The sequence below is a fragment of the Protopterus annectens genome, chromosome 1.part1, assembly GCF_019279795.1.
Source record: "Protopterus annectens isolate FY-2018-M chromosome 1.part1, PAN1.0, whole genome shotgun sequence".
In the NCBI taxonomy this organism is placed as follows: domain Eukaryota; kingdom Metazoa; phylum Chordata; order Ceratodontiformes; family Protopteridae; genus Protopterus; species Protopterus annectens.
Genome location: NC_056726.1, coordinates 767,803,447 through 767,820,394, shown reverse-complemented (window position 1 = coordinate 767,820,394; position 16,948 = coordinate 767,803,447). Strand labels below are relative to the sequence as shown.

General features: G+C 41.8%; 1 protein-coding gene across 1 annotated transcript in view; it reads right to left on the bottom strand.

Moving 5' to 3' along the window:
- The window catches only part of UBAP2 (ubiquitin associated protein 2), a 2,620,504-nt gene that overhangs the window by 739,837 nt on the left and 1,863,719 nt on the right, over positions 1–16,948 (bottom strand). The window lies entirely within an intron of this gene.

The window sequence follows — 16,948 nt, the reverse complement described above, 5'->3', positions numbered from 1 at the left end:
AAAACCTTCAAGATCTTTATCACTTTCTTCCCTCCCAGTTTTCAAGTTTTCACAAAAATACCATATGTTCCTGCAGACTGTTTATGCACCACCATTTTTATCTCATCTTCTCCTATCTTAATTATTAGTTTTTGAGTCTCATCTTCCTCTAATCTTGGTATAATTAAAGTCTTCCATAAATATTTCCGTTTGTTCTCTTCCTTGGTTTTCACATTCCTCTGCTTTATAGAAATTACCGTAAGATGTCCGGAATATCTATATCATCACTGGTTATTTTTTACTGTCCTAAGTTGTGTTAAAAAGTTTTGTGCGCTGGGTTTGTTACAAAAAAAAACAGCTGCTTATAGCAATCTTTTCTAAACTCCTGCATATTATCCAAATGCACTCTTATTTTCTCCATCTGTAGTTGCTCCTTTTGACAGATTCCACTTATTCTGCAATACTTTAACCTCTGTCAGCCCCTGTAAATAATTTGTTCCTTAACCATCTCTCGCTCATTTTTTTAACTCCATTTTCATTTTATCCCACTCACTAGCTATGCCCTCTGAATAAAATATCTTCCCTAATCACTCTCAAATATTACCCATTCCTTAAATTTCTCTCTTTTTAAAAAGTAGCTAAGTAGGAAACCACCAGTGTCTCATTTTTACTTCACTATTCTGCATTTTTCTCTATTTCTATTGGTGCAAGATCTGAAATAGTTATTGAATGCATCTCAAAGCTTTTATAAAAATGCACATATTCCTGTGAGATAAAGTTTCTATCCAGTTTAGTCCAGTTATTGTCTCTGGGTATAATATATAAATGATGTCAGAGATCCTACTACTGAATTCACATCTTGCACACCAAATATTTTCATAAACGTCTTCAGAAATGTACCCGCTTTTGTTAGTTTCCCCGATGCATCCTCCCTGTTGCAAATAAAGTTCCAGTCCCAACCTATACGTAATATTACTAGATGAAAATCATTTCTTTAAAATTTGCAGTTTTGGGCGGAATATAAATATATGCCAGTGTTATCCTCCTCCCTTGCCAACAGCCCTTTATCACAAATCAACCCTTCTCTTTTTCTCCTCTGCTGTTACTATTTGAGTGCTCCAGCAATCATTACTGCCCTTTTTCTTTGTCCCTGGTATTCTGCAAAATATCAATTCTGAAATCCTTTGTCAAATTTACACACACATTTACTTTCATGCGTCTCTCCTGCAGCACTATTTGCACTCTGCACTTCTCAATTTAACTGAACATTACTTCCTTTTGGTCTATACCTGTAAATTCATTTACACTCCAAGATACAATGGACGAAGTAGCCATTATGATAAAAAGCTACTGTTACACTAATTATGCGCAAGTCTTTTTTTTGCATGTGTATTTCCAACTTTCATCTTACATGCACACACTGTTTGACAGGCAACCCTTTTATATCAGTTGTCTACTCACAAAAACAAGTGAATAAACCACCTGCAAATCCAGTTGACTTCACAATAGTGACATAAAACAAAAAAACAAAGTCAATGGAACCACAACAAGCATTTACTGCCAATACAAACGTAAGTTAAAAACTTTCGCCCTAGAGGCTTCCTCAGGCATTAAACACTAAAAATAAGACGAAGGTAGCTTATACACTCAAGAACAAACACACGGCAATTATGCAAATTAAACACAATTATGCTCATGTTTCAGCAGAGGTTTTAAAAAGACATCTTTCAGACCTGGTAGTATATGAGCTTTAAGGCTGATTAGCCATTTCTGCTAGTTCAGTTTTCAATACATCACCACCATGTATTTCTGCAATGCATACTTCCAATATGGCAAATTTAAACATATGGCTATCATCATTTTCTGAAATATGTTTATTTAAGGCATTTGTATTCTTAGTGTTTATTTCTGAAACACTGCTGCAAATACGCTTTTAATTTCTGGTTTGTTTTCCCCTATATAATATGAGCCACATTTTATACATAATGCCACATATACAAGGTTTTTAGTATTAAAATTCTCATATGCTTTTAATGTTACATTTATATTGCTAGCCAAGTAAATGGATTTATCTGTGTTAATATACATGCAGAATTTGCAATTCCCACATTTATGTGCCTTTTTTAGTTTGTTGATTGTTAAACCATATCTTAGGCTGCTCCTTATAACACAGGACATTAAGATTCTTATGGTTCTTATGTGAAGTGAGGTTGTTCACTTATGTTTAAGTTCCAGTATGTCCTGCAAAATATGCCAATGTCTGGAGATTATTCTTTTAACAGAAGATATATTTTTATTATATGTTGATATACATCTTAACTCGTCTGATCTTTGGTCGATATATCCAAGCTGTCCCTAGAACTAAAAGCTTTCCTAGCTGTATGACATTGAGTATCACCATGTATTTTCATCTCATTATACTATATCCTCGGTCAACAAAATCTTTCACAGTTAAATTTATTTGATTAACCATATTTGATTAAATAGTATTTAATCTTGCTACCCTAAGAAACTGGTTCTTAGTCACATTCTTAAAGGTATGGCGTGGATGCATGCTATTTCCATGTAGTATGTGATTCCGTTTTATAGGTTTCCTATATAAAGTGGTCTCTAAATTCCCTTTATTTTTCATTACTGCTATGTCAAGAAAATCTATTCTGTCTGATGACATAGTCATTTTGAATTTTAAAAAGTGATAAATATTTGAAATATATTCATAAAAGTTCTTGGGCATTAACTGTTCCCCTTTCCATATTAAAAATGGGTCATCCACAAAACGACAGTAGAATAAAACATGTTTAAAAGGATTACTTTATGCCTGGATGAATTGGCTCCTATATATACACCACAATGTTGGCGAACGTATTTGCCACAGGTGTACCTATTGCCACCCCATGTATTTGTTTTATAATTGATGCCGAAAACAAGAAAATACTGTTATTCAGTACAACCCTTAACTCAGTGTTCCTATATACCTTTGTTCATATTCAGAATATTCTAGTAAAAACTGCTTCACTGACTGTACGCCAAAGTCTATAGGAATCACAGTAAACAATGAGTCTACATCTAACGTTGCAAATAATTACTCATTATTTTTGGGCCATTCATACAAACTGCATAAAAAAATCATCAGTGCCACGTATAATGGCTCCTGCATGCTCAAAATGCACTTATCTGTGTTTAAAGAAATTTCAATAGTGGCTCAGTTATCCATCCCCTGTCTGAGACTATAGGTCTCAATGGCGGAGTTGATAATGATTTATGCAATTTAGGGACCCCATATATTATTGGTATTTATGGATGATCAACAGCAAAATAGTCCTATAATTCCTTAGAAATCTTATTTTTCTCATTTAATGAAATAAGTTGATAATCTGTTAATACCAACATCCGGTACACTTGTTCTGTATAATATTCAGTGTCCAGTGCTACAATCCCACCTCCCTTGTCTGCTGGCTTTATTACAATGTTTTGATTTTCTATCAATTTTCTACATCCAGACCATTCTTCACATGGCAAGTCATGAAATTTATTAACCCCCCCCCCCCATGTGCAAAGAATCTCTCTCTCTATTATCTGTTAAAAAACTTTTGTAATGTCACTGCCCTTCGGCGTATAAGTACTTGGGTGTTTAAACCGTGCAAAGTTTAAATTACTACATCTTGAAAATTCAATTTTTAAGTTTAAGTTCCTGATAAAGTATTTCATCTCACTAGCAGTCATTGCCATGTCTGCATAATATGCTGGAATAAAAGCCCTTTCACCAATAATAATTATTCACTAGGGTTAATTTACATTTAAATATAGTCTAAACAACTGTTTTCAAACCTTCGCCTGGCTTCTTGTAATAGGGCAGTTCCCTTTTCTTCCCTCTTACTACACTCCTGCTTTGTACTCTTCTTGCCGGAAGAGGTAAAGATTCTTTCAATAAAAAAAAGAGGAGGAGGAAGAGACGTCAATAGGATCCAGTGCTCAGACAATATTTGGATCCACTACAGCTTGATTGTTTCTATTAGTTGAGGAGAAGTGCGAGGGGTTTAGTTTCCATTTATATTTAATATATTCCTTCTCGCCATATTAGTTTGTTGCTGCTCATTGTGCAAGGGGGAATTCCGGAAGTGAGGTTGAGCTTCAACAAGTGTAGGACTGGTGGCTCTAACTAGAATAGCATTCATTTAATTGGTTTGCAGTACAGGAGGCATTCCATTTGCTTCTACTGTCAGCGATCCTATGTCTGTACATTACTAGCTGGTATCTGAACGTCTCTGGCTGTTGTAGCTAATTTATCTTTTGTGTGAATTAGATGGTGAGCAGAATTAACAACAGGTTTATTTATGCTTGCTGTGCCATTCATTTTTGTTGCCGCTGCTGTCAGTTTATTCCGGGTTTAAATTCTTATCACACAGTTATTCTCCCAGTACAATACATGTCCTTTTTTAAAATTGTTGAGGTCTCTAATTAGCTTTCTTTTCTTTGTTTCAATTAGCCAAGCTTCATATTGGCTTATGCACTGTAAAGTGTCAAAGGAGGTCTGACTATTCATTTTGTTCTAGGTTATTAATTAATTCAATATACAGATTCTCTACTTCTGTACGCATTTCCATTTCAATCGGTTCAAAGAACCCATTCATCAATTCCATATAGTTAAACGAGCAGCTAAGATTTAACAGTAGCCATCTTCTTAGTAGGTCCGGATACTTGTCTCTAAACGTTGGCATTTTAAGTATACTAATATCTCTTGGGACAGTTTTATGTTGCAGGTATGCATTAAAACTTGAGCGTTGCCATTGAAGTATTTCATATTGATAAAACAAGGGTTTCAAAAAGTTTTATTTTAGATGCAAATTCATGTATTATGTCAGCTAAGGGTAACAGTTTCTGAAAATATCTCAGCATCATTTACTTGTTCATAGATTCATACTAGGCTATCTGCCCTAGGGCATTTATAAGCCTAGCCAGAGTGTGTTTGGCTTTCGCCACCCATTTTAAACTAATTTTGCTATGCCCTTTTTCGAGGTTAGTATACTGTGCCTCTAACAGTGACACAGAAATGATACCCGGGGTAAATCTACGATCTCCCATCCACTCATCAAGATTCCTCTTGAAGAGAGGAAATGAGGGACTCTGCCTAACCTGGACTGGGATTTTATTCCAGAGTGAAGGGTGCCTCTGGGGTATGAATCTTTCCCTCCAGCATGTCCTATTTATTTCAGTGCTGAGGTTCAAGTCTCTTGAGCGCGTAGCTTAATGGGATTTGGATTTTCTGAGGTGCAGCATGTCCATTAATTCCGGGTTGGACATGGCTTTATACGTCAGGCACAGATCGCCTCAGAGCAGGCAGTATGCCATTGAGTAGAGCTGGAGTTTCTTTAACCGAGCAGCATATGGCATCTGTTTGAGCCCTATGATCCTCTTGGTGAAGTACTTTTGGGGTCTGCAGTTGCTACAATACCCCACTGGGGCATTACAGATAAGCTGCAGGTGCCTGGTAAGGTACATCCCAAAAGGGGCATTGTACTCAATTATGGGCCTGATGAGGGATGAGTAAAGAGGCACGATGACCTCCCCTGATCTAGATGTGAATCCCTTCATGATTAGGTGGGCTATATAAAATGTTTTTCTAACCACTTTGGCCAAGTGGTTGTCAAATGAGAGATTGATATCAACTTGGGTCCCCAGGTCCCTAATTACTTCTTCTGTACTTAATGGATTACCACATATGTGGTAATTTGTGGGCACTTTGTTTTTGCCAAAGGGGATGACTATACACTTTTTGGCGTTTAGCTTGAGGCCATGGCTCTGGCACCAGTTGTCTGTTTCTATGAGGCCCTTTTGGAGGATGCTTGTGTCGGCTGGAGAGTCGATTATGGCGCCCAGTTTGCAGTCATCTGCGAACTTAGTCAGCCAGAGTCCTTCCGTGTTGGCCTGTACCTCCGCAAAATATATACCGAACAAGAGAGGTCCCAGGACTGAGCCTTGTGGGACGCCACTTGTAACTGGCTTGGAGTCTGACATGGCTCCAGCAATTCTAACCATGTGGGTTCTGTCCTTGAGCCAGTTTGCAACCCATCTAGTGACATAGGGGTTTATATTTAAGCTGGTGAGCTTATCTATAATGCCTAAGTGGGGTATTGTATTGAAGGCTTTTGTGAGGTCCAGGTAGGCTAAGTGGACCACCTTCCCCTCGTCAATGGCCTTGGTGACTGTTTCAAATAAATCAACCGGGTTTAAGAGGCAGGATCTGCCCTTAAAGCCGAACTGGGTAGGATCCAGTGTCTGTAGGTCCCCAATATCTTTATTTATGAGGTCCATGATGATCCTTTCCATAGCTTTGCAGACCAAGCTATTCAGGCTTATGGGGCAAAAGTTTCCAGGATCCGTTGAGGCACCACCTTTGCGGAGAGGGACCACTGTTGCTGTACGCCACTCTTTGGGTACATATCCCGTAGTAAGGCTGAGATTGAACAGTAGTTTTATGTTTGGGTTTAGCTCTTCTTGGAGTTCATATAGGACGCAGCCCGGGACACCGTCTAGTCCCATTGATGCTGTGTTTTTTGCTTTGGAGAGGGCAGCTCTTACCTGAGCATCTGAGATGTCAGGGGGGCAGCACTCTGCTGGGATAAATATTTGCCCTTTTGGTGGGGGTGGGGTTTGCACTGAACCTGTCAGCTAGGATGTTGGCAATGTCTGTGGGTTCGGTGTATTTTTTGTCATTTTGGACTAATTCTGAGCATATTTGGGAATTCCCACCCAGGTTCCTAACATAACTAAAGAAAGTCTTGTGATTATCCTTAGTGTCCTGTGCAATTTTTCTCTCGAAGCTGGCCTTAGACGATTTTATGAGTGCCCGTAGTTTTTTGCAAATATTGATCAGAGATGCCTTCCCTTTTTGGGATTTTGCTCCATCATGTAATAGCTTCCTCCTTCTATTGTATAGTTTGTTTATGGCTGGGGTCCACCAGGCAGGACGTCTGCCTTTGGAGGATCGGGTCTTGGTTTTATTTGGGATTGCATGATCCATGCATTCCTGAAGGTGTTCATAGAATGCGTTTATAAAGGATTCTGTGGTCTGGGCCGTATTTTCCACAGGCCCGGGGGCTTTGAAGGATTCCACCTCGGTTTTGAGGAGTGTGAAATTTGCTTTACAGACGTTTTTCACTGTGGTTTTCAGGGCAGGGGGTGGAGTCGGGATGTGAATATCCAGTGAGATTAGTTTATGGTCTGATCTTACCAGTGAGGGATACACTTCTGGTCTGGAGCATAGAGTCCCCATGTTGGTGATGATCAGGTCCAGTAGGTTTTCCCCTCTTGTGGGAGTGGTAACAAGTTGTTCCATAACATTTGAGTTTATAAATTCTAGAAACCTTTGGGCTAGGGTGTTGGAGCTAGAGTAATGCTCCCAGTCTATGTTTGGGTAGTTGAAGTTGCCCAATATAATGGTGTTTGGAGAGACCTTCATATTTTCCAGTGTTCTCAGGAAGGCCGAGTGGGGTTCCTGGATTTGGGAGGGTGGTCTGTAGCAGGCTATAAACTGGAAGACAGTTTTACCCACTGTTAGTTGCACATGGATAGTCTCTGATGCTTCGTGCTGTGCTTGACAAATATTGATACTCCCCCTCGTTTTGTGGTACGGTCCAAGTTTTGGGGTCGAAAAGCATGGTATGAGGTATAACCTGGTAGTGCTGGGGTGCTCTCGTGAGCCTTGAACCAGGTTTCTGTTACTGCACAGATATAGATGTTCTCCGTGCTAAGGAGAGTTTCAAGTGGGTGCATCTTGAGGTTTAGACTTCTGGCATTGAGTAGCATTACTTAGTTTCTTATCCCTTGTGATACCTATGGAGGTGGGTTTGTCTTTTGAGCCTTGCCTAAAAAAGGCACTATGGGGGTAGCAAGAGCCTTTGCCAATAAACGAAAGCCCAGGGGTGACAGGTGCAAGCCATCCCTAGCAAAGCATTGTGGCTTGTCGAGCATGTCATCCCAGGCTGACAGGCATTGGATCCCCTTTGAATGACACCAATACTTAAGCCAATTGCTGAAATTGATCATCTTGTCTTCATACTGTGGCATCATTCTTGGTGAGGGCAAGATGCTACTCAAGGTCAGGGTCATACCGGCCTGGGCTACATGCTCAGAGAACTCCACTATGTCTCTTTTCATGTAGCCTAGGGAGGTACGTCTCAGGTCATTCACACCAGCATGGACAATGACTGAGTCATATTTGTACTTGCCTTGGAGTGACCTGAGTGCTTGTGTTATGTGGCGGATCCTAGCGCCCGACAGGCAGCTCACCATGACCTTCTCCTTGTTTAGCCTGGTGAGCGGGACGTCAGTGTGCCTGACGATAGAGTCACCTATTACAAGTGTATCAGGTGTGTTGTTTAGCCTTAAGGGCTGTGACTGTTCGGCACACTGGCTTTGTGAGCTATGTGTTGCACGTGTTTTGTTTTGGGGTAGCGGTTGCTTGGGTGTCTGCTTTGGAGGTCTCTGCTGCTTAGGCAGATTTTTATTTAGAGCCACCGAGAATGTTTTTGTGTGTTTGGTTTGCTGTTGTGGTAGGTCTATGTGAGACTGGAATTGTAATGAGTGTGGTTTCCTTCTCCTCCTGACTGGTTTCGCCAGTACTCAGTTGAGAGAGCTTAGCCTCCAGTATGGCTATATGATTGCATCTCTCACATGTGTTGGAATTTGTTGGGAGGAGGAGAGGGTTGTCTGTGTACATGAGGCAGTTGTAACATTGTCTCAAGATTCCCAGATTCACCAGCTGGACCGGAGAGGAGATTGACAACTGACCTTTGGACATGCTAGAATAGTATTGGGAATTCCTTTATAATTGAAAGAAAAGGGCCAGTGGGGAACGAGGTACTCAAGGGGAATTTGTGAGGGTGTAGTGCTTTTAATATTTTAGTGCTGACTTATATAATTGCTTTAGTGAGCAAATGCCAGGTAACTTAAATGCAATGCGTTACAGGTAACTTAAATGCAAAAACGACAAACAGTAAATTTCTTTCAAGTGAAACAAGGAAATAAGTACAGTAAGCAATGCAGATATCACTAGGGATCCACAGAAGCGCTGAAAAGCCGCATTTTAGGTGGAATTAGCATTTCAGGGAAATAAGCAAACAAACAAGCAGCATACACATAAAGCTAGATTCAGCAGGCCTGGATGTAGTCTATGCTACAGCAAACAAGGTGTACCAATTTCAGTAAGAAACAGTTAAAATATGCAAGCACTATAAGCCTTTAACCAGAAATTATCAACTCAGAAGGGCAGAGTCCAGCCTCTCCTCCCACAAGAGTGCAGACCACGAACCTTCTTAATGTAAAATAACTGGCCTGAAGCCCAAGTGCTTAAACCAGAACTAATACACTTTTAGAATAACAGACACTGAGCTCTCAATCAGCAGTTCACAACTTAGAAGGATGTAAGCTACCTGTCCTGCCACCGCAGTGCAGGCCACAAACCTTCCTAATGTAAAACAACTGGTCTGAAGCCCAAGTTCTTAAACTAAAAGGCTTAGAATGAGTTACACCAAGCAGTAATAAATACAATTGAGTACTTTTAAGATGAAGCAAAGGCAAAATAAAGTAGGAAGAAACACAAATACAGTAAAAGCAGATACATTTTTTTTTTGAGTGAGCAAATGAGATGGGCCCAGGAGTTACAGGACAGAAACAAGTGCAAATGCAGGCCTTCAAATCAGAAAGTTGAGAGAGATGGAAGACCGCCCAAACGGCCAATAACTACAAATTCTGGGCCAGAACCACTCCTTATGTGGTAGACAGGTTACCTAGTGCTTACCACTCCCACTGATAAGCTAGAAGGCTTCCCTCCAACACAGAAAGGCTTGGGGGCTCAGAAGCTTACAAATAGTCCTGGATACAGCAAATCTGTATCTGGAACACTAATTACAGGAAAGGTAGGAAACAAGCTTACAATTTTTTTTTTTTTTTCAGAAAAGTAGCAAAAACAGTAGTAAAACAATTCACATGCAGTGCAAGCTGGCACACTTGAGTATGTAGCAATATTAGTCCACACAGTTTTAAAAAAATGTAATTAAATTAAAAAGGACTAAAAGCAAGTGCAGAAAGGGTTTATTAGGTAGAATGTGGTAAAGAGATGGGACTTGGGGAGTGTCCTAGATCAAATCTACAGTGGGGCGGGCACTGCAAAAGCCACCAAATTTAAACTACTACCAGAACAGGGAGGGGGAGTGGGGAAAAGTTTCAACAGAGATGTGAGGAATCAGAGTGTAAATTATAAAACCCAAAAAATATATACTGATCTCTGTATATTTGCAGAACACTAAGACAACAGATATCTAAGCAACAATTTAGCTCTATAATACAAAATAATACAGAAAAATATACTCAGCTCTATATATTTGCAGATAGTCTTGAAAGGCTGTTCCACTTTAAATGCAGACGGCTGCTATTAATGAAATCTCTCTATGAGAACATTCAGATCCATTACAAGTCTATCAGGCTGATTACTGGTAGACTGTATAGCTGTAGAGTTGTTAATGTCGAGGGTCATCCACAAAGGCAAAATCCACACAAAGCAAGTGAATAAACCCACCAGAAAATCCAGTTGACTTCACAATAGTGACATAAAACAAACGAAAAAACTGGAACAAACAGCATATATTTCCGATACAAACGCAAGTTAAAAACTTTCTCCCCAGAGACTTCCTCAGGCGATAAACATTAAAAAGATTAAGGTAGCTTATATACTTAAGAACAATCACATGACATTATGCAAATTAAACAATTATGCTTATATTTCAGCAGAGGTTTTAAAGGTACAACATCATCCAGACCTGGAAGTATATGAGCTCTAAGCTAGATTATCCACTGCATTTCTGCTAGTGCAGTTTTCAATACACCACCACCTCATATTTCTGCAATGCATACTTCCAATATGACAAATATAAACATATGGCTATCACAATTTTCTGAAATATGTCTACAGAAGGCATTTGTATTCTTCTTAGTATTTATTTCTGAAACATGGCTGCAAATACGCTCTTTTAATTTCTGGTTTGTTTTCCCTATATAATATGAGCCACATGTTAAACTTATCTTTGAACCGATTTGCATAATTAATGTCATGTGATTGTTCTTAAGTATATATGCTACTTTAATCTTGTTTTTAGTTTTTAACGCCTGAGGAAGCCTCTAGGGCGAAAGTTTTTAACTTGCATTTGTATGGGAAATAAATGCTTGTCGTGGTTCTAGTGACTGTTTTTTCTTTTTTCTTTTATACAGTTGTTTCTTAACATCTTCATTTGAAAATGTGTTATTTTTAAGACTTGTTCCTTTAATGAAAGGCCTCAAACAAAAAAGTGCATACTTTCAGAACACACCCAATGTTCTATCAACTTACAACACACACTTATGTACATTTTCAGGAAATAAAGTTTAATCCTCTAGATAGGAAGAAAGTACAGTTGTGTACACTTAGCATAAATGTAGATGTTTGAGTATATTCACTATTGCAGTCATCACAATTGGGTTATCTGCCTGCAGGTAGCCCTCAGTGGGCCTGAATACGAGTCTTAGTATTTCTGCTTCGGATGCTGTCGCTTCTTCCATTACGTCAGGGGTATAAAAACAGTCAGGTGACGCCATTACATCAGTTTTTCTTGCCCCACGTCAGGAGCCCCCAAATAGGGAGCTAGTATATAGTGTGGAAACCACCACCAGTAAAAAGTAAATACCAATACCATTAGGAATAGCCATAGAGAGGAAAGCTAGAGAAAAACCAGGGGGCTGGAGAGAGAGAAACCAGGACTGCAAGAGTGAATACACTCGAACAACTACATTTATGGTAAGTGTACACAACTGTACTATGTTCTTCGTGTTTCACTGTTGCAGTCATCACACTTGGGTTGATTCCCAAACCTGAGAAAGGGTGGAGGCAGTCAAGAAGAGTTAGGGTTGGCTAGTAGGCCCTGCAAGACTGCTGTAGCAAATCCTGCCCTAGATTTGGAAAAGATAAGCAAGTGGTAATGCTTGGTGAAGGTGTGTACAGAAGTCCAGGTTGCAGCTTCCAGAATGTCCCTAGTAGGGACTAACCAGATAAATGCTATAGAGGTAGAAGTAACCCTACTGGAATGTGTTCTGACCCGCTGAGGGGGTGGTTTTCCATGGTGCTTGTAGCAGAAATGGATGCAGTGTGCTATCCATTTGGAAATGGTTTGTTTAGAAATGGCCTTGCCCTCTCTGCCCCTGTTGCAAAGCTGACTAGCAGTTGGTCAGATTTTCTGAAAGGCTTAGTCCTGTCAAGGTAGAACCTGAGCTGTCTTGTGCACGTCCTAAGAGTGCAGCATCCTTTCCCTTTTTATTCTGAGGGTTAGGGAAGAAGGTTGGCAAATGGATGGATTGGTTTGGGGCGATACTGGACACCACCTTAGGCATAAAGGACGGGTTAGTCCAGAGGGAAACCCTGTCAGCATAGAAGATAATAAAGGGTTCCCCAGCCATCAGTGCCTGTAGCTCAAACACACTTCTAGCTGAAGTGATGGCTAGAAGCAAGGCTGTTTTCCAAGAGAGGAATTTTAACTCTGCTGAAGCAGCAGGTTCAAAAGGGGGAAGAATGAGCTTTTCCAGTACAAAGTTAAGGTCCCCAGCAGGGGTGGGTGCTCTTCTTGGGGGCCTTAAGTTGCTAGCCCCTCTCAGGAACTGGTTGATGAGAGGGTGAGAAAATAGAGGTGGCTCGGTATTGCAATGAGCCGAAATGGCAGAGGCATGAATCTTAAGGCAGGAGAATGATAGGCCTCTGTGGAGTAGCTCTGCTTGGTAATCTAGGATTAGAGGTAAGGAGGGGACTGCTGTGTCCTTTCCTTTAGGCTGAATCCAAGAACAATATCTTTTCCACTTTTCAGCATAGGATTTCCTAGTACTAGGCCTTCTGGCTTCAAGAATGACGTCCAGCACCTGTTTACTTAGGGTTGCTGGTGGAGTATTCAAGGAATAAGCCAAGCTGCAAGATTTAGGGTTTGCAATTTTGGCTGCAAACTCTGTCCTTCCTGCTGTGACAGCAGGATACGGGTCTGGTGTAGGTTCCAGGATGGCACCATTGTCAGGCTGTGCAGGAGTGGGTATCCGTGCTGGCATGGCCAGTCCGGGGCAATCAGAATTGTCCTTGGCCTGCCTTCTTTTATCTTGAGTAGTACTCCTGAGAGAAGGGGCAGAGGGGGAAAGGCATAGATTGAGAGGTTTTCCCATGGAAATGATAGGGCATCCACCTTCCAGGCCCTGCTGTGAGGGTTCCTGGTGAAGAATTTGCTTAACTGGTGGCTGTGGGGGGGGGGGGAGGCAGAGAGACCCACCTGTGGGGTCCCCCACCTCTGGATCAGAAGTTTGAAGGTGCTGGGCTCCAATTTCCACTCGTGTGGGTCTAGGAGAGTTCTGCTCAAGTCATCTGCCAGTGAAATTTGTTTGCCTGGCAGGAACTGAGCTTGTAGATGGACTTGGTTTTCCAAAGCTGTGCTCCACAGGGTCATGGCTAAGCTGTGGAGTGGGTAAGAGTGGGTTCCCCCCTGCTTGTTTATGTATGACATAACTGTGGTGTCTGTTTTTATCAGCAGCTGTCCTGGAAGGATTAGGTATCTGAAAGCTGTCAGAGCATTCTGTACAGCTAGCATCTCCTTTTGGATGATATGCAGGAGAATTTGGCTTGGGCTCTAGTGGCCGTGAGCGCATGTGCCAGCCATGTGGGCCCCCCATGCATAGTCTGATACGTCTGTGGTCATGGTTTGGGTGAAGTGGGATAGAGTAAAATGCAGTCCCTTGTTGTGGTTGCATGCTTCTGCCCACCAAAGGAACTCTGCCTTCAGACAAGGTATGATAGGGATGACTGTTACCAGGTCCTGAGAATGTTGGCACCAAAGATGCAAGTACCACTGAGGTTTCCTCATATGCAGTCTTGCATATGGAAATATGCAGGTGGTGGTGCTGTGGTAGCATTGTCGCCTCACACTAAGACGTTGTCCTGTTCGATACTCAGCTAAAGAGTCCTCTGTGTGGAGACATGCGTGAATGGGCGTACCTTCGTTGAAGGTTGTGCGTCAGGGCTGGCAACTCAGAACGTAAAAATCTACTGCCAATCATTAGCGGACCAGAGTTCCGCTGTGGCGACCCCTGACCGGTAAAAGCCGAAAGAAGATGAGGCCATGAACCCAAAGGCTTGCAGTATTTTTCTTGCAGTTAGCTGGGTTCTGGTGGCCATTTGCTTGTAGTCGTCTGTCAGATAGACCTGTCTTTCTGAAGTGAGAAATGCCATCTGGGAAGTTGTGTCCAAGTTTGCTCCCAGGAATACAATTTTTGACTGGGCACCAGTTGTGATTTCTTTTCGCTGATGGTGTACCCCAATGAAGTGACACGGCTTTTTACAAATGCCAGGTGATGAAGCAGCAATTCCTGGCTGTCCACCTGAATCAGGCAGTCGTCCAAGTACAGGTAAATTTGGATATTTTTCTGCCTGCAGTATGCAATGGCTGGAGCCAGGCATTTTGTGAATACTCTGGGCGCAGTAGATAAGCCAAAGGGAAGTGCAGAGAACTGATAGTGCATATATCCTGCCCTGAAACGTATATATTTCCTGCATGATTCCTCTGATGGGGATGTGCAGATAAGCTGCTTTTTAGTCTATGGTGACTAACCAGGCATCCTTGGCTAGCACAGGGAGAAGCTGTTGCAGGGTAAGCATCTTGAATTTTGGGACCACCAGAAAAGTGTTGAGAATTGAAAGATCCAGGATCGGGTGCCTAGAGCTCTCTTTCCTGGGTACCAGGAATAGTCTGGAGTAGAAACCCTGGCCCCTTTTTTTCTACTGGAACTGGCTGAATAGCTCTGATGTTGAGCAGGGACAAAACTTGGTTTTGAGCCTCTGCCCATTGGTTTGGGGGAAGGTCTGGAAATCCGCTTGGGTTGGCAGTGAATGGAAATAAAATTTGTACACCTGGGATACAATGTTGAGGACCCATCGGTCCTGAGTGATGGACATCCAGTTTTTTGCATGAAGGGCAAGAATTCCTCCTAGAGGCACAAGCAATTGGGCAGGTCTGGGAAGTAGAGTTGAGAAGTCATTGTGATCTTTTTCCATAGGGAGGTGGCTTGCCACTCCCTGTTTTAGGGGTGGGAACACTCCATTGCTTATATCTCTGCATACCCTGAGACTAGTCTGGGTGGTCTGTTTCCCCTGGGTCTTGCTTGGGAAGGCCTGGAGGGGGCTGGAAAGGACCAGTATTTTGAAGGGCAATGCCTACTGAATCGAGGTGGTTGCACTTGTAAGAATTCTTTAACAATTTGCATAGATTTAGCTTTTTCTTCCATCTTTTTAAGAACATCTTCTGCTTTGGTTGCAAACAAAACGTCCTCATTTAAAAGGGCGTCTAGTAATTTGGATGTGACAATCTGGCAAGGTCTGCTCCTTCAGCCAAGCAAGTCTTCTCAGTACAGAACCAGTGACTGCAGCCCTGCAAGATGCTTCTAGGGCATCAAAACCACACTGCAAAGTATGCTTACCAACTTGGCTTGCAGAATGCATAAGCTTTTGCAAATCTTTACTTTCTGCAGAATCTGGAAATATTACCAATTTTTGTTTAATGAGTTCCATAATATGTTGCTGGTACTTCAGCATGTGAAACGGGCATGTGAAACTGGCAATTCAATGCCCTGAGAGCAAGAGTTGCAGATGTATATACCTTCTTACCCCATCTGTCTAAAGCTCTGGAATCCCTGTCTGAAGGGGTAGGATTTTTGGATGCAGTAGCCTTAATACCTTTAGGTCCCTAGGAAATGATCTCTGGATCGGCAGTAGGCTTCTTGAAAAGAAACTTGTGGGAATAAGGTACTCGGTAGTACCGGTCAGGTTTCCTAGGGGCCAGAGGTATGGTGTCTGGAGTTAAGACTGGATTCCATGAAAACATCATCCAGGACAGGGGGAATAGCCAAAGGCCAGTGCTGTGGTAGCTCTAAAAATTCTCAGAGTCTCTTTTTGAACTGAGGATAGTCTTGGCATTCCCAAAGGAAATGCTCTCAAAGTACGCAAGGTTTCACCAAAAGAGAAATCCTCTGGAGGGGAAGCAGAGGGAATGGATTCCTCTGCATCTGAATCCTCACAGGCTGATAAGGGCATGTCCTGATAATCGGAAAGGTCAGAGTCATCGGATTCTTGGTCTGTAGAATCTGAAGGCAACTGAATTCTTTCTTTCTTAGCAGGGGAAGGCTGGCTTCCCCTAATTAGCTTTATAAGGTCTTCAGCCATTCTAAGCGTTTGTTTTTGTGGCATGGGGGCCTGAGCATGCGCTTTAGTTGTCAGGTTTCTAGGTATAGTGCATATTCTGGTCCTACGAAACTCGGTAGTTTTGGCTAAAAACGTCGTCTGTTTGATTCGAACATCGGTAGGTCAGAAAACACCCTCAGAAGCCGGTGCATGCACAGCGGCTCCGGACCCATCCAAGGTAGAGACATCTGCTGGTTCCAAAGTTGAAGAACCATCTCGTGGCATACCGGACTCCGAATGGGTCTCAGCAGAGGTCTGCAAATCCATAGAACCAGGCATCAGGGGCTGCAAAGGCACCTCACTGAGTACCGGCAGACTGGCGACTAGCTGAACGGAAGAGACGTCAGCAGTTTTGGACCTATGTGGTCTGTCTCTGTCTTTATCCTTACGTTTTTTCGGAAGATCTGTAGCTTTACAGCTTACCGAAACCATTTCAGGATATGGAGATAGACAGCGAAAGAATTTAGCAAAATAGCCTGACGACAAATGGTTCAGGCGTTAAACAAGGCACAAAACAGACAGTGAAGGATATCTTGGTCTGGGCCTGAACAGGCGACGCAGTAAGAATGAAAATCTCTGTGAGGTATTTGCTTTCCACAAGCAAGGCAATTGTCAACTTTTTCTGACATCAGTTAGAGCAAGAAAAAAGGATCCCTAACTTCAGGACTATCAACTCGAAAA